The following is a 19,273-nucleotide window of genomic DNA, read 5'->3' on the forward strand; positions in this document are numbered from 1 at the left end:
ATAATGTTTTTGTTCGCTTTCCTTGGCGTCATAGATATTCCGTGGTCCAAATTCAAGAGGTCTATCTTCTGTGTTATGCTCTTCTTGGGAAAGGGATATGGAGCCAGTATTGTCAGTGATATCTCCAGTAGAGTTTGAGCAGCTACCCCATTCATATTCATTTGAATCAGTCTCTGAGGCATCATCCTAGATTCTATCCGTGCTGTAAATAGGTATGTTGTAGGGTGAAAATAGATCTTTGATGATGGATACCAGTTTGATAGTTTTTGCTGATTCGGTGTTGGATCCTGCTTCTACCTTTTGTATTTGTTCATAGACTGTGCCTCCTTGGGGAGGAATAACGGTATCAAGAGATGATTCTATTGGTTCTTGAGATATTGGTGTTTGAATATGAGCTATTGTTGTAGATATGACCCTTTTGTGACTGAGAAGCTTTCCCTAATGTTGTTTCTGTTCTTGACGTTCACGTGCCTTGCAGATTGTTTCTGCTGACTCAAATAGTGCTTCCTACCAGGATTCTTCTTTGCTTTCCATTGAGGTTTTGGAGTTATGCGTGGTGTCTTCCTTAATAGGAAAGTGAGTTTACAACCTAATCCTGTTTTGTCTCTACTGGGCTGTGAAGGAAGATCTATGGGTTCAGTGACTCCTTCTTTGCCTTTTCCAATAGGTCCTTTACCATCATATCCCATTTGTTGCATGATCAAGTAGCCCTTTCCATATAGATGTGTTGGTAGAACTATGTCCAGAGCAGTTGCTCTGTTATCTTCTTCCTCATCTTTGTATAACTAGCTAAGAATGTCCTTATCTTCTGATTCATGCGCTAGAGTGCTTAGTTGAATGAAGGTACCATCAAATTTGGTGATGGGTTGAGTTACCTGATGTGTTAATGTAGTGGGTAATCCATGAGATCTGGGTGATGTTGGTAATTTGGCCATATACATGGGTTCCAAAGAGTATTCTCCCATACCTTGTTCTCTGATTTGCATTTTCTGCTTGAAATCTCTGGATAATGATTCAGACTTTGCTTGTTGAAGATCTGATGTTGAGGATCTCTATTTTTCTCTATTATGGGGAACCAAACTGTCTTGGGCTGCCCCCATTGCATTACAATGTTGAAATGGATTGTGATCAGCAGATATAGAGATCTCTTGTTCGTTGTAAGGAAATTTGACACACTGGTGATATGTAGAAGGTACTGCTTGCATTTCATGTATCCAGGGTCGACCTAATAAAATATTGTAGGTGAGGTCTGTGTCTAAAACCTGACACATAGTATCCTTTTGCACTGGTCCCACTTGAATGGGTAACATCACGGTTCCTTTAGATGACCTTTCCTCATCATCATATGCCTTTATGGTAATTTTTTTACGTGGATCAATAGACTCTTCTAAGAAGCCTAATGCACAGATAAGTTTTAAGGTACATATATTAAGTCCAGCTCCTACATCTATTAATACTCTCTTGACTCTGTGTTTATAGACTATTACTTCAATATGGAGAGGATTATTATGTGGATGGCTCAATGAGGTGTTATCATGTTCAGAAAAAGTGAGATTTCGAGGTCCTGTCATATGAGCAACCATGGCTTGGAATTTGTCAGCATCCAAATCTTGAGGTACACTTGTTTCCAACAATGCTTGTTCCAATATGTCTTTGTGTTTTGGTGAAAGTTTTAGTAACTCTAGTATGGATATTTGAGCAGGAGTTTTGCGCAGTTGGCTGACTAAATCATATTGGATTTTGGGTGTAGTGTTTGTCATTGACGTATGGCCCTTCAAGACATATTTTTGAGCTCTAGTTGTTACATTGACAGATTCATGATTATGCGGGTCTTGGATTGTGATAACGTTTACATGATTGTCTACAGCTGATTTATGATTGATGGTGTTACTGTAAACGTGATTGATACGTGCTCCATGAGTATCGTCTCAAGTTGAAGCTCCATCTTTGTTGTAGTTTGGAAGAGGATTCTTGAAAGCTCCATGGTCACCATTTGTCTTGAGACCATCTACTATTAAATCACCTTTATCAATCATGTCTTGAACAATATTTTTCAATCTCATACAATCATTTGTTTGATGGCCTTTGTTGCGATAGAAATCACAAAAGTGCGAGTCATTCCACCAAGGTGGTTTGACTTGTGGTTCGTAGTTGCTGATTGCGGGCAAAGATATAATCTTGTTTGCCAGGCTTTCTCTGAATGCTGACTCTAGTGATTGACCCAGTGGTGTGTAGATGTGTTTTTGAAAATTGGTGGTGTTACCTCGTGAATTGTTATTAGGTCCTCAATTTGTGGGATTGTTCTGAGTATTGTTTGTGTGGGTTTGACCTTGATTGGTATTCAGTGCGTTTGTGTTAGTGTCTGGGTTAACACCTTTAGGATTCTTTGTAGCTTGAGGATTTCCTGATAATGTGAGCACGGGTTGTTTAGATTTTGGATCATTTGGTTCATTGCCTCCTTCGTTTCCATTGTTCTTATTCCTGGTCTAGAATCTAGATTTGTCTAAGTTTTGGTTATTGTAGCTTGATGAACCTGTTCCTTCTTTGAAGAATTTGAGCGTTCCTTTCTTGACACATGCTTCTTCCACTTGAATGCCATTTTCAATCAGTTTAGCGAAAGATGGTATGCATTGGAGTTTGAGCCTATAACTCATCTCACTATTCAAGTTATCGATGAAAATTTCCATTTTCTCCTTTTCAGGAATATCTCGAGGATATCTTGAAACCATACGGCGCCAATGTTGAAGGAATACCATGAATGTTTCATTGTTTTTCTGTTTGGTATTACAGACATCTAGCATGGTGATAGCATGTTGAATGTTATAGGAATACTGAGTGATGAATTTGTTGACTAGTTCATCAAATGATCTGACAAGAGGTGTGATCTTGGATAACTATTCCATCGTTTGTCCTCCCAAACTTCGTGGGAATAACCTCATCAGATAGGTATCATCATGAGCGAATTCAAGACTCAGTGTGTAGAATTCTCGAACATCATACGGGGATCACTTTTCCCATTGTACTTGTCAAATTTAGGAACGTTTGAGTTTGGAGGAAAAGGCACCATGTTCAATCTTCTGTCAAATGGATAAGGACAAATTTCATTTAATGAGTACCGTACTGTTGTCCCTTGTTGCATGTCTTGCATTTGTCTTTGTAACATTTGCATTTGTTGAGTAAGGGCAACCAAAGACGCATTGTTTTGTCAAGGGAAGAGTTCTTCTCTTGTATTAGTTCTCAGTTGAAAAGGTGTGTTGAATGATATATTTTGCTCTGGAGTGTCTAGCTCGGGTATACGCATTTCTGGTATACGTTGTTCTGGAATGTGTTGCTAAGGTATGTTTTGCTCAGGGTCGCGAGTTTCCTCTTCTCTTTGTTGTTCTTGATATGCATATTGTTGAGATCCAGTTCTAAAGATGTTTGCGTCTAAATCTTCTAGAAGTTTAATGCCTTTACTTGTGAGCATGAGTAGATATTTTTCTTTGTCATTTTCCATGAGTCTTTCCACAAGTTTTTGAAAGGAAGCACTTTCTTGACATTCTTGAAGGATTTGTTCTGTGATCTTGAGTTCTTCTAGATGTGGTCCTTCAAATGGATTAGATAACCTTCAAGTCATGCTTGATTCTGGTGTTGCTTCACTTTGTTTGTTTCGTTGAGAGCGAGTGACAGGCATTTTAGAAGTATTCAGGAGTTGGGGGTGGTAACCTGGGGAAGTCGTAGGTGATGCACTCGTCGGGAAAGAATGCTGGATTGATCTTTCCTCCACGATTAATTTGTTGACTGAATGCAGATTTTTGACAGAATGCTCTAGTTTTCAAAGGCTCCTTGTCAATTTCGTTGGATTTGTTCTTGATATAGCATTGAACATGATGAAGAAATGTTCAATGAGATTTGAAAAGTTGACGATTGATGTATAAATTTTTTTTTCTTTTGAGAAACTTGGTAAAACTTGGTTGTTGTTTCTTCAACGTGGTATTATGATAAATATTCTTTCTTCTCAGAATATGAGGATTAGTCATGCATAAGTGATCAATGGTTTCCTTTGAATTGTTTTGGATTCAGTTGATCTTGCTTTGAAAATTCAAGTTTTTACTTTATCAAAGTGAAGGTTTAGATGCCCCTTCACGACAAAGCATGTCAAAGGATATGGATAAAGTATCCCGATATGGAAACTTGATTTGACAGCTTGAGGTTTTAAGCAAGTGATTTTGAGATAAAATCCGTGAGATGATAAAGGATCCTTTTGATACTTGTGATGATGTTTCTTGATTTCGATAGGATAGATATGTTCTGTCATGCGATCAGTTTTAGATTTCTACAACGTTTGCTTGACACAAATTTTGCTCAAGAAATAATTTTTAAAGTTGTGTTTTTGCTACTCTGTTTTGACAAAAAATGATGTTGATGAAAAGAAGCTTCCAAAGATGTTTTCTAAATTTTCAAAATTCCTTACTGTTTTGCCCTCTGTTTTTCCGGTTTTGGTCACGCGCTAAAACAGAGACAAGATGTGCTACCAAATTTACTTCAAGCACTAAATAAAGGACCACACGCGCTAAGCTGCCCCCTGCCACGCGCTAAAGTTTTCGACTGTTAAAATTTGTTTTCTACTTGGTTTGAAAAGTTTATGCACTAGTATGGGTCTGTGACGCGCTAACTATTAAACCCTATGCCCTTAAGTTCTACTCCTACGCGCTAAGTTGATGCTTCAACGCACTAGGCTATTTTTCTGATGCGCTATTTGTTTAACACTATTTTGGAATTTTGGATAACATGCTACTGTTTTGACGCTAACTTGATGCTTGGATGCGCTAACAGAAGTACCCTACGCGCTAAGAAGTTGTTCCCACACGCTAAACTGTCCTGATAGTTCCTTTTGACTGATTTTTGCAATTTTTTGGATTTTGGTTGTGAGTTTTTCAGTTGTGATGGATGATTTTCTGAAGTAGTAAATGCAAGCAAAACACAAAAAAGACAACCATTTTTCCTAATCTAACAAAAAGTGTATGTTTTGTGAGGATGTGTTCAAATCCTCAATGTTTTAACAGGTTTGGATATGAATAATACACTTCAGAAAGACTCTTTATTTAAAGGTCATAAATAACATCATAGCCCACTAGTCTCGATACTTCGTCAGCTCAAACAGTCGTGTCACTCCCTAGGGGGTGCCCCTTTTTTTGCCTTTTTCCAGAAATTAACTCAAAGTGAATTGCTTCACAATTGAGTAGTTATCTTAGGAGATATATGGTGAGCGATCTTGGGGGTGGATTCTTCCCCACCCTTGCACTATGATGTTATAAATGTTTGGTTACTGACTCGGCTCAAGGTTTCTATTTCTATGGTTCGTAATCAGGCTTCCTGTTCGGCCGTCAATGATAAACTCCCTTAGGAGGCTTTCCAACCTTTAGAACAAAGGCTTTACGTATCTCAAGGATACTGGGGGAAGGCTAATCGCTGTGCGAAATCATTGAAAAGGACTTTCGTCACTTTCCACTTTTGATTATAGTGGGTTGGAACACTTGACGTCAAAGCCGTTTCTCACTTAGGTCATTCCCTTCACACCAACCATAAATGACTTTAAGAGTTGATTCCAACTCCTCTGGAAGGCAGGCCTGCTAAAGGATTTATTGCTTGAAGTAAAGAAAGCTTTTAAGAGTGGTCTGGATTTTTGATCACCTAATTAAGGGGAGAGCATATTCCTTCCACTTTCGAGACAAGGCAAACAAGGTTCTTTTTAGCCTTCAAGACAATGATTTTCTAACTTCTATTTGGAGATGTTGCTCCAACAAGCATGATGTTTTTTTTATTTCCCCAAAGCAGTGATTATTTAATCTAGGAAAAATGATTGATTCAACAAAGCAAAAGTTCGATTTTGGACAACAAAAGGTAAATTGGCAAGAAGGGGAATAACTTCCCTCTTTTGATTGTAACAAAACTTCGTAAGTGAGGTTCTTTCCTTTGCAAAAAATTGAAATGAATCCTTTTATACACCAAAGGATTGTGAGGTTCTTTTTATGGCTATTTTTGCAAAAATGAAGGTTTTGTACGGTTCTTTTTAAAACCCAAAATAAGTTTTCTCTTATGAAAGCAAGAAATGTTCCGATTTGTGGTTCTTTTTATAGCCCAAAGGAAATAAGTGAGTTCAATTTAAGAATAAAAGAAGTTAAAAAATTTAAACTAACTTAACTAAGTTAGTGAAAATCCTAACTATCTTAATATTTTAAAATTAAGCTCCTATCTACAACAAATTTGTTAGAATCCTGCAAGAAAACAAGTGGAAAATGTTAGATGGTTGATGGACTTCAACAAGTCTACTTTTAAAAAAAATTCAAAAAATTCCCAGTTACAGATTTTAAAATTTTGATTTCTGTCTGTTTTTCGATGTGCTACAGAACAAATTGTACACGCTACAAAATATCCATGATGCGCTAAAAGCAATTGGTGACGCGCTACACTATTTTCGGGATGCGCTACCCTATGATCCGAAAGCGCTGCTCTGTTTTTCTCCCGCACTGAGACCTACAGGAAAAGTTTAATATTTTGATGTGCTAATAAACAGACTTGACGTGCTAGATGATGGACCCAATGCGTTGAACAGTGAACTGGATGCGCTAGGCTGTTGACCAGATGCGCTAGGGAATGATTCCCACACGCTGATTCTCATTTCCTGTGGACCTGCAAAAGTGGTTATATTTGAAAACCGATTTGATATATGGGGTAATGCCCCACGGTGGGCGCCATAAATGTGTGCAAGAAAAGCGGGTCGATAAAGCTTAAAATGTGAAAAATGGAGCTCTAGGGAGACTTGTCCACACACCCACATGACTTCTTGGTGCAAGCTATGGAGTCATGAAGTATGACTTAGCTTCCCAAGGTTGGTTCCATGGTTCTTTATCTCACAAGGTCCTTCAAACCAATGTTTTTGCTCTCAGATTACTGAGCAAAATGGTTTAGGGATGACAAATACAAGAACGAGGGATGTTTTGATTTATTTTATAATGAAATGCATCCTAAGCTATGCATGATCTAAAAATGCAATAAACTAGATTATAAGATGACAAGGTTAGTATAAATACTATCCTAACATGATATATTAGTCTATGATTGAGCTAAATGATAAAGAAAGTATTATAAACATGCATATTTAGACTAATTCCTAGTTAAAAGAGAGGCTAAATGATGAGCATATATGAAATGTGAAAGCTTGAATGTATTTGAGCATAAGTATGATACTAAAGACTTGGATATGAAAATGGAGGATTGAGAGCTCTATTTATAGCAAAAATAGGGAAATGGATGGCCAGGATTGAAAGGTTTAATCAAGGGTCAAGTTTGAAAGTTGGGAATCCATGTTTGTAATTGGCACCAATGAAATGGTGTCAAATGTCAACATAGGGTTGGGTTGAGAGAAGGGGTTGGAGACATTAAATGCCTGAGAAGACCTCATGGTTATCTAGAGGTAAGGGTTAAGGTTAAATTAGGATTACCCATTGGATAAAGCTTTAACCGAAAGGATAAACTCTTGTGCAAAAGATTAAGGAATAACCATGGTCAAAGCATTGAAGGCTTGATGAGACCCTTGGGTTACATGGAGGTTGAGTTTAGGGAAATTCTTTAATCATGCTGGAGGGTTGAGTTAACCATTAATGGTTTAGGAGACTTTCCAAATTAAGTGGTTGAAGCTTTTAAGGGTTTTCAAAGACTTTGAAGGTTTGAGAAGTGACCTCCCCTTGCTTAGGGATGTGACAAAGTTTAGGAGATGGGTTAGACTAATTAGAAGTGTTTAGAAGAGTCTAGAAGGGGATTAGAAATAGGTTTTAGGAGGCAAGTGGGGGATGTAGGATTTTGCAAGTGGATGGAGGGATAATAGGATTTGATTGAATTAAAATGAATTTAATTCAATTTGGTTGTAATTGGGGAAATTAAATAAATTAGATTTATTCAATTTAGGATAACTATTTAATTAAATTCGAATTTAATTAAAAAGTGGATAGGGGATTTAATTGAATAAAATGATTTATTCATTAAATGGTAAAAAGAGGTCTAGTGAATTTAATTTAAATAAATTGAGTAATTTACTTAATTAAATAGAGGAATGTGGATTATTCAATTAAATTGGATTTAATTAAATAGAGAAATGAACATAAAATATTCATTTAGGAATATGGTCATTTTTATACGTCTACAGAAATGTGTCACATTCAAATGGATACAACAATGCCAAGAGGCATTCGAGACACTAAAAGAATATCTTTTGTCCACATCGATCTTGGTTCCACCAGTGCATGGGAAACCATTACTCCTGTATATAGCTGCAACAAACTCCTCCTTAGGCGCTCTCCTAGCACAACATGATGAACAAGGAAAAGAGAGAGCTATCTACTACATTAGTAGAACACTCATTGGATATGAATTCAACTACACAACAATAGAAAGAGCATGTCTTGCAGTAGTCTTTGCATCACAAAAACTGAGACATTATATGTTGAGTCATAAAGTCCAACTCATTGCACAATTTGATCCACTCAAGTACCTGATGAATAGAGCAGCACTAACCAGGAGACTTGCAAAGTGGGTTATGATACTTAGAGAATTTGACATTGAATGTGTCAATAGAAAAGCCATAAAAGGATAAATCATAGCAGATCAACTTGTAGAAGCACCCCTACAAGACAATCATCCAATGGTGATAAATTTTCCAGATGAATTGGTATTTGCGCTATCAACACAAACAAATTGGGAATTATTCTTTGATGGTTCACATATAAATCATGGAGCAGGAGCATGAATTTTATTCATAACTCCTTAAGGAGATTCAATTCCCAAATCATTTAGGATCAGTTTCCCTTGCACCAATAACATTGTTGAATCCCTGATGGTAGGACTACGCACTGCACTACAATGGAAGATCATGGACCTACAATTCTTTGGAGACTCGCAACTTATTATTAATCAAGTCAATGATGATTACAATACAAAGGATGATAAGATAACACCGTGCAAACAATTGGTGGAAGAATACAAGCAACACTTCACCAATGTAACATTTGAACAAATACCGAGGGTGCAAAATAAGGCAGCAGTTGCAATGGCAATGGTAGGTTCTCTCTTGGATATGCCAATTGATGGAACTCACTTTGAATTTCAAGTGGAACAACTCATTGTCCCATCTTATGAAATACCATCCACTGAATATGTATGTATGATAATAGGACCTGAGTCCCCATGGTACATAGATATATATGCATATCTTCATGATCAATATATACCTCCTGATCTTTCACGAAATCAAAGGAAGGCACTCATCCGACAATCGTCAAAACATTCAATTATTGCTGACACTTTGTACAAAAAAAGTGTAGATGACACCTTACTCAGATGCCTTAATGTTGAGGAGGCACAAATCACCTTGAAAGAAGTTCATGATGGCATATGTGGCACACATTCTTCTGGACCCACTCTAGAAAAAAAAATGTTGTGAACAGGTTATTACTGGCCTACAATGGAAAAGGACGCTTACAAGTATGTCCAAAGATGCAAGCAATGCCAAAAGCATGGGAACCTGATTCATGCACCTGCTCAAGATCTTCATCCAATAACATCACCATGGCCATTTTCACAGTGGAGATTAGATCTTTTGGGGAAAATAAACCCTACCTCATCCAACAGACATATGTTTGTCCTCACAACTACATAATATTTCACAAAATGGGTTGAAGCAATCCCAATGACTTTCACAACAGGAAAGCAAATAGCTAAATTCATTTTGAATTATATTATTAGCAGATATGGAGTGCCCATGTGCATTGTAATTGATAATGGACGACCCTTCAAAAATCAAGAAGTGGGTGAACTTTGCGAACAATTTAACATCCAACACATTTTGTGACACCCTACTATCCCTAAAGCAATGGTCAAGTTGAGGCAACAAACAAAACTATTTTGAAAATTTTAAAGAAAGTTGTCAACGACAGTGGATGAGATTGGCATCTCCAACTGAATCTGGCTCTTTAGGCTTATCGAACTAGTGTCCGCACAACAATTAGTACCACACCATTCTCTTTGGTTTATGGTTTAGAAGCTATTTTGCCTATCAAGGTAGAATTGCCATTGCTAAGGGTCTCTCTGAAAAACATTATCTCAGAAGAAGACTATAGAGTAACACGTTTGCAAGAACTATAATTCCTAGATAAAAAATGACAAAGCGCTTTGAATCATTTACAAGGATATCAAAATAGAATGAGAAGAAGCTACAACAAAATAGTCAACCCACATTGCTTCGAAATAGGAGACATTGTTCTTAATGAAAATCAAAGGAACCTCGTTGAACGTGAAAAACCAAGAAAATTTGAGCCTAATTGGTTAGGTCCTTTTGTCATAACGAAAGTAATCGGAAACGATGCTTATCATTCACAAGCAATGGAGGGAGATTCACTCCCTGATCTAATTAACAACATGCACCTAAAAAAATATTACATCTAAGGGTGGGTTCATTTTAATTTTCAATACTGCATTAACATCAATTGCGACAAAATCGATAGTCAATTGCGAAATTCATGAAAGATGACATACCATAAAATGATTAATTTTTTTGGAAAAAATAAATAAAAACGATAAAAAAAATCATGACAACTCACCATGCGACCAATGCCAGGAGGTCTTTGATACGACCACACTTGCTCGGACAAATGCAACCTCGCTTTGTGACCCGCCATCTTGCTCCAAGGACGTCAAAAACACTAATATCTTTAAGGACTTCTTAGAAAGCAAAATAATACAAATGAGCTCAAATCAATACCAATTTTCAATTTATAGCTCAAAGAAGGGTTTTTAGTCACCCTAACACCCGTGGACCCCTCCAACTTCAACGCAGTTGTAGACATATCAAACGAGATCGAAACCATACCAAATTTTATATTATCGCTATCCAACACATTTTCAAAAAAATGGTCTTCATTCCACAGTTTGCCGACCACTTTTCCCGAGGGGGCATATTTATACCCTAAGTGTCATCGGGACATACTGGGGTAGTTTTCTTTTCATTTTCTTTGAAACAACGTCATTTCGACATTGTGTCAAAGATGGGCAAATGTAGACACCTAAAAATGTTTCATTGATCTTACACTAATTATTCATCTATTTAATTAAGTAATTCTTTAATTATTTGATTAAATTAAATATTTATTCTAACCATCACATTTAACATTTCTAATCATCAAATTTCTATCATTTCATCATTTAATCAATTAACCCTATCTCAATTATTATTTAAATATTAATTGTTTAATTAATTATGATTTATTCCTTAGTTAAATAATCTTTATTATTTAATTAATTCAATTTCCTATGATTAAATAATTTCATTTAAACTATTTAAATTAATTAATTAAATTCCTCCAATTCCTCAAATTATAATTCCAATTAATTTCATCTAATTTCATTTCATATTCCCCCAAATTTGAATTTCACTTCATTTCAATTAATTTCATTTCTTCCAAATTCACATTTCACCAAATCTAAATTTTAATTAATTTCATGTGCATTTCAGCATTCAAATGACCAAATTCAAATCCAAATTGAAAATGAAAATCTAACTCAATTTCAAAATCCTACAACACATGCTAAAATCATAATTGATTGATCAAATCAGTTAACTCGGTTAACGCATCAATCATCCTTTTTTAACTCTCAATCATTTTTTTCTGACTAATCCATCAATTTAGTCATCTCCCTAGTCAATTTAGTCTACTGTTCAATCAATTGAGTTCACTAGCCAATCTATTTAGTTCACTCTCCAATCTATCGAGTTAACAAATCAATCTAAATCAGTTATCTATCAATCAACACTTGAGTTCTATTCCTCCCCCCTTTTGTGTTGAAAATCTATAAATTAAACATCATTTTCTCAATTCAAGCTAGAATCATAGAATCATAGTCTTCAAAATTGTTGTTCATCTCATGAAGGAAATCAAGTGCAATACCTGAGAGCCACTTACATCAATAATAATGGAGAAGAGCAATGGAAGCCTTGCTATGTCAATTGAGGAAGTTTTAGATAGATCATTCTTTCAATTCAACTGATTTTGCATTATTTCATTGACATTTAGGAGTGATATTAATTAGATTAGAGTTGTGATTCTCTCTTTGATACCTGATTATGCAATTTATGCTTAGTTTACCCCTAAATACAGGTCCCTCGCTTTATTGGTCTATTGCCAATTGATGGAAATGTAACTCATTTATTCCTCATTGTCATCAAGTGTCATTCCACCCAATCTCCAATCCTTGATAGTGTTGTGTCAATGGGCCTCACACAAGTCTCATATCGATCGATCGCACTCTAGGGATATTTTTGCACACATGTTTGATTGTTCCATGGTTCTTAAAGAGCGTGATAGCCCAATGCTCCAACGATAGTAGCCCCATGATCGAAAACTTGTGCGAGGGTCCATGTTAGCGGTATGGTGATAACAATTTTTATTTTCCATGTTCATCTTGCTTAATTCTGTATCTATGTATGTTGACATCAATGACAACTCAATGCCAATAGATAGGTTATGTCATATATTGGTGGACTCTTTACATTCCCGTCATACTCTTTGCTTCTTGTTTGACTCTTTATATTGACATACTCCTTGATATTAGTGGATTCATTGTGATTACTATTATGATGTTGATTCTATACTCTGGATTAATTATTGAAGTTAGGTTTAAGATTAGCTTTGTGATTATTCTCTATTTAGGAGATGTGGTTCATGTTTATTGCTTATGATGATTTATAATGTGCTAACCCTAATTCAATTCTACATTAGAGATGGATGAATTTGATGCTATTGAGTAGGGTATATCTTTTTCTTTATTGTTTGTGGATGTGAAAGGGATGATGTCACATCACTCATATATGAGCAGGTTCTGATATTGTGAGTCTCTTTCACCTGCTTGTGCATCTTATGTTTATATATATGTTGTGTGTAGACGTTTGGTGTTATGTGGGAATGCATTTACTAGGCATTGACTTCACCTGGTCTCATAGGTCTAAGCATGCCTTTAATCCCAATGGCAGTTCATCAGAGGTGACATTAAGACCCTACTACATCTTAATCCTAGTCAGTGTCCTATGTGAGTTCCAATATTCTTGGCTAGAATCCTCTTGTTAGGTTTTGTGTTATTTTATGAATATTGTATTTTATTTAATTTTATTTATGGTTTGATGTTATATGGCCGTGGTAAGTAATAAATAAATTATAATGTATGATCCTAAGTGTGAGTGATTAATTATGTGGGTTACATTGTGATTTCATATTATAATATGGATTATAATATATTTGTATTTTTATTTGGTGGGAATGATTTATATTTATTATTTTATTTATTGTGGGAGTTGTAATTTGGTAATTAATTTTAATTTCTTTCATTTTCTATGGCTGTGTGGGGTGAGCTTGCGTTTGAACTTGGGGTTGCTATTTTGGTTGGGAGTGTTTGAGGAAAGGGTTGTTTTTGGTTTTTTAAGGTTTAATGGAATTTATGTAGAGTGGTTTTTTTAAAACGGTTTTTCGAAAATTGCAATTGTGAGTAAGAGATTTCAATTTGCATGTGTGTATGGAGTTCTTCTGGATGAATGTTTGAGAGGGGTTTTCATGAATATTGTCAAGGGGCTACGTGGAAATGCTTTGGAGGATTTGGATTGTGTTTGGTACATTTTTTGGAGTCTTTGTGGTTCATTTTTTATTTCTTTGTTCGTGCGAGAATTGTGCATCTTCAATTTCATAGTCCAATCTTTGTTATCCAGGTTGGAATTCTTGATTTTATTTTATCTAGAGTAATTTTTATTCAAGAGAATTAAACAAAAATTATTTTATGTTTTTATAGTGTTTCAAATATTTTGGAAGAGTTTCGGGTTCTTTCTTTGTTGTTTTGTTGAATGGATGTTTCGGGTGCTCCTGTTTCACTCTTTTAATGGGCTGTTTTTGTTGTTTGAAGTCTTGTGTTTTGAATTTTTATCATAGGTTCTTTAGAATTACTTTTATAAGTAAGAAACTCACCTATCTCAAATGGGTCTTAGTTATTTTTTTCAATTTTGGTCTTATGGGTATTGGGATTTGAGCCCTAAGTCAACCCAAGTTTGCAGTCCCGTTTCTATTGCAATTGCACTAATACAGAGGGTGTATGCGCAAAAATACTTGTCAAATGTGAAAAAATAATTTCCATATTATTAAAATAATTTTCATGTGTTAAAAGATTTTTCATATGCGTTATTTCACAGTTTTAGGTCTCTAGATTAGTTTTCGGGGTCTTTGTTGTGAATGCATGAAAAAACAGTGAGTGAATATGTTAAAATAATTAAAAAATACTATAAATAATTAGAAAAAGTTCTAAAATAACTGAAAAATGTTCCATTTCATGTGTCAAAATTCCTAATTCCTAGTCTTGATTCTCAGATGAGTTTTTGGAGTCTGTGTCAGTCCAGGTCGGACCATAGGCTTGGTTTTGGGTCTGCATTTCTCTGTTTTGATTTTACAGAGCCTATGTGATGGTTTGTGGTGGTTTCATGTGTTCCTTCTTGGTTGCATGTGTTCATCTATTGTGTCTTACTGATTTTGTATTTAAGATGGTGTCTTGAGAACAAATGATTTATGAGTGATTTGTGAATCAAAAATGAAGTATGGTTCAGTTTATGTTATGGAGCCAATGTTGTATGAATTTAAGTTTTTTCTTGATGTCAATTATATTTTGTTTTATTGTAATAACCCTATGTTTTAGGAGCATATTAGTGGCTCTTAAGTGGGTGTCGGGTCCCTAAAGTGGCTGCAAGAGAATCTCATGAAGAGTTGGTTTAATCAAATGATAACATTAAATTAAATGAATTAAGGGTTGGGTAAAACAAACTTTAATAAGATAATTGTTGGTGCCCTAGTCATGCCTCATGTGCTTGGATAGACAAAGGATGAGATATCATGGCATGGAGTGCTTGTTTAGACTTAGGATGAGATTGGGAAGGTCTATATGACAGATCGAACTTCTTTGCCTCCATGGAAGGATTGTTCTATTTCGCATGTGCAGTCAAATGGGTGCCAAGGTCTAGAGTTTGTAGAGGAGTCAGAGCACTAGGGAAACCCATGTTGATGGCATGCGATGGAACTCTTCCCTATGTGTTTCCTAGGACCTTAACCCTTGTGTTGTGTGAAAGCCTCTGATGAGTTGTGCTTTGGGGTTGAGCTTATGTCCAGTGGTGTTTCAGTATTTTAGTATGTTTTTGTCTTTGTGAGTGTTTGTAATTCCCTTGATCTATAAGTATCGACCTAGGTCAAGCGATGTGTGTGGGGCCTTATGTCATTCTTTGGAGCATGAGGGTGGACCTTTTTGGGTCCAAATGATTGGGTGGTTGATGCCTTCTTCCATTGGGGTATCTTGTGGTTTGTTCATGAGAATAGTGGATAGTTACTCTTCTATTTAGTTCCAATTCTATGGATTTATGATGTATATGTAATCTCTAATATATGTAAAGATTCATCTATATGTGCTTGGATTTGTATATCATTCATGTGATCATTGTATCATGATATTCTTATTGTAAAGATTGGTGTAATCTATAATGTAAACCATGCATACGATGAAGTATGTAATGTAGGGATGTTATCATATGTTTAATCTATGTGATGTTTTTATTGGATATATTATAGGAATGGTTAGATTCATTATGTTTTCAATTTTTAAAAGGATAGGAACATTTATTTTTGGTTTTTAAAATTAATGTAGTAACTTAGAAGTGATTAATGTGTTATATTTCTTGATTATCTTTCTATGTTTTAAATGAGTACTTACTTATGCTAAGTTTAATTATAAGTCCCTAGTTTAACTAGAGAATGTTTCCTGTATCTTTATAGTTGATGCACTGTTAGTAATTTCGTTAGGATACCTTAGAGGACATAGGTGTAATGTCATGAGTTTATTTCCACTAATCATGTTAGTGTAAATGTAAGAATTCCCCATAAGTTTAATGTGATGTTGTATCTCTTTTAGGAAAAAAAGTGATCTCTCAGATGTTTAGTAGGTTTGTTAGTTAGTGTTGTTCTCTAGGGTTTCTTGGTGGTTGTTACATAATGTATGTTCTTTTCTTATAAATAAAAAAATTAAGAATTTCTAAGTTTATTTGTGCCTATTTTTTGCATTGTGTATCTTGTTTTTTATTTCTATTCAAGTAATCAATTAAATTTACATCAAATAAGATATGGAGTACTTTGTATTGCATTTAGAGGTCGATAAGAATAATTGTGGGAAATACACTTTCTTGGATGTGTCATTGTAAATAAATAGTATAATTTATCTTCTAAGTTTGAAGTTTAGATATGAGAAACTTGCATGGAATAATTTGACTTTGTACCTTAGATAGGAACTGATTAGAAGTTCATCTTGTCCAAAATATAGGATCAAAACCTTACAAACAAATCATTTCAATATCTTTTATGTTATATAAGTTATTTTAATTTATGCATGTTCTCAAGGTATGTAATGAAGACTTACTAATAATCAGTCAATTGTCATCCAATCATACAAATATTAGTAATTTTTTTAAGAAAATTTCTCCCAGAGCAATATCTTGGTATACATGGATATAAGTTGTTGATATTGAAGTTAGGGATGGCCTTAGGTCTGGAAGAGCCTAAGAAAAAAGGAAAACAATCATTTTTTCTCATGTTCATTGGCCAATAATTTGGGATTCTTGAACCTTAAAAATGACTATTCTATAGAGATTTTAGTGTTATAAATTATATCCTTATACAATTTATACTCATTTAAGGTCCACTTTGGTGCTTCTCCTTCCTTTCCCCCAATATTGATTGACTCTTCTCAAACCAAGGCTAAATATGAGGAGTTTGCATATTTTGGCTCTCTAACCTAGTTCCTAGCTTAGGAGGATTGGACTAGGGTGTGTAGAACCCTAGACATCCTCAACAAGGGCACCTAAAACCATAGACTAGGGTGCCTAGCACCATAACCCAACCAAAAAGGGTGGAAATTTGAACCCTCTAATGGTTTGAAAATGTCAAGTAGAAAAGTGCTCCCAATGTTGGCCCTTATAAAAAAAGTTAACACAATTTGTGAGGTTGAGTATAAAATAAAGTCTTACCCTCTCATTTAAAATGTCTCCCATCAAAGAATTCAATTGAGTAAGAAATTTTAAAATCTCATGCTAATGAAGGAGATGTCAAGTATTCAAATTTTCAAGCATTCAAGATGACATCCATGATCAAGTTTTGTGAAGAAATGCATGATCTTCCACTTAGAAATATAAACCTTTCATGAGAATTCAAGGCAAGGAGATTCATAGAAAAGATATAAGATTTTAATAATATATTGGGTGGCTTTTGGAGTGTGGATTTTTTCTCCCAAAAGAATTTTCCCCACATAAGTCATTATGTTGTGGTATGTGTACGTTAGGAAATAGGAAATCATCACAAGCATTATAAAAACTAATCATTAGCTCAATCACGAAAGCACAATTGTAATGATCTATCCTAAACACATTCAATGAAGACATAAAGATAAAACATTCAAAAGTAAATACTATGCAAACCATATGCAGATCTGAATGCTTCCTTCATGCGGCTCCATTGTTCTTCTTTCCTCTTCAAATAGTTTGGTTGTGGATCTCACCTACAAGTGCACATACATGATTGAAAGCAAGTAGATAAGAAAATTGTTCAAAAGTACTCGAAGTGTGATTGATTAGAAATTCGATAATCTGATTAGGGGTCAAGAATCAAGGGCTTTGATTGAAGAAATTCATCCAATTTATAGATAAATTGGAGAAATGATCAAATTAGCATGATAATGATTCGAATGGAAATTCAAATCAAGAATAGCAAAATTATGACATGTGTATGACAAATTGCTATGCAAGGATTTATGACAATTTATGACAAATTGCTATGCAAGGATTTATGACAATTTATGACAAATTGCTATGCAAGGATTTATGACAATTTATGACAAATTGCTATGTCATTTCCATGAATTTAGGAGAGAAATAGGAGGAAATTGAAATTAGGAATTAGAAAAATAGGAAATTAGAGAATTAAGAATTTAGGAATTAAGAAATTGATGAAAATTAGAAATTAGGTATTTTAATTAATAATTTATCATTTATTAATTAATTCACAAAGAGGAATAATTAGCCAATTAAATGAACATTTAATTGTGACAAGAAAACTTAGGATAAATAAATAATTTATTAATCCTAAAGGAGGAAATGACAAACCAGGTTAAATGATGAAATCACAAAACCCTAGAAGATGAATTAGGTCTTGATGAAAGATAATTGACTCGATCATGATTTGATTTTGGATTGATAAATGACCAATGTGATAAATGATTTGATTGATAAATATGCCAATTGACGAGGAACAATGACAAATTGATCCAAATTGACATAATTGAGACAAACAACGATCGATAACAAATCGATCGCCAAATGACAAGATTGACAAGAGGACAAGAATCGATGACAAAATAGATTGCAAAATGACAATATTGAAAATGACCACGATCGATGACAAATCGATCGCAAAATGACAAGATCGAACATGACAACGATCGATGACAAATCGATCGTTAAAACGACAAGATTGAAAATGATAAGGATTGATGATAAATTGATCGCCAGATGACAAGATTGATAAGAGGACAACGATCGATGACAAATCGATCGCAAGATTGATAGGAGGACAAAACCCTAATTAGGATTGACGATGTCCAAAATAATGACAAATGAGCATGCACATTGATGCAATAAGATAAGATCGATTAAAATCATGACTGGAGATTGTTGTCGACAAGACCAAATTCGAGAGCGAGACGATTGAAGAATGTAGAAGAATGACTCGATGCTCACAAATGATAAAGACCAAGTGCGAAACATAGGAGAAATGTTAATGCGACGCAAAAACCTAAAATGAGGCAATGCGCAAATGTTAAAGTATGATTTCGCAAGCGTTGACCATTTTTAGGTGTCTACATTTTGCCCCTCTTTGAGACAATGCAATTTTAAGCGTTGTTTCAAAGAACAATAATGAAAATGCCCTAGACAATGACAATGACATATGCATGCCCCCTCGAGGAATTGGCCGGAAACATGCAGAAAAGAGGCCAATTGATCGATAAAAATGATAGGATCGAACGGACTGACAATCGGAGATCAGATGCATGAAGGACAAGCAATTGAAGATGCAAAAGACCGCAACCAACATAAGATGGAGAGGGTGCACGTCCATCTATG

The sequence above is a fragment of the Cryptomeria japonica genome, chromosome 11 (assembly GCF_030272615.1).
Source record: "Cryptomeria japonica chromosome 11, Sugi_1.0, whole genome shotgun sequence".
Lineage (NCBI taxonomy): Eukaryota > Viridiplantae > Streptophyta > Pinopsida > Cupressales > Cupressaceae > Cryptomeria > Cryptomeria japonica.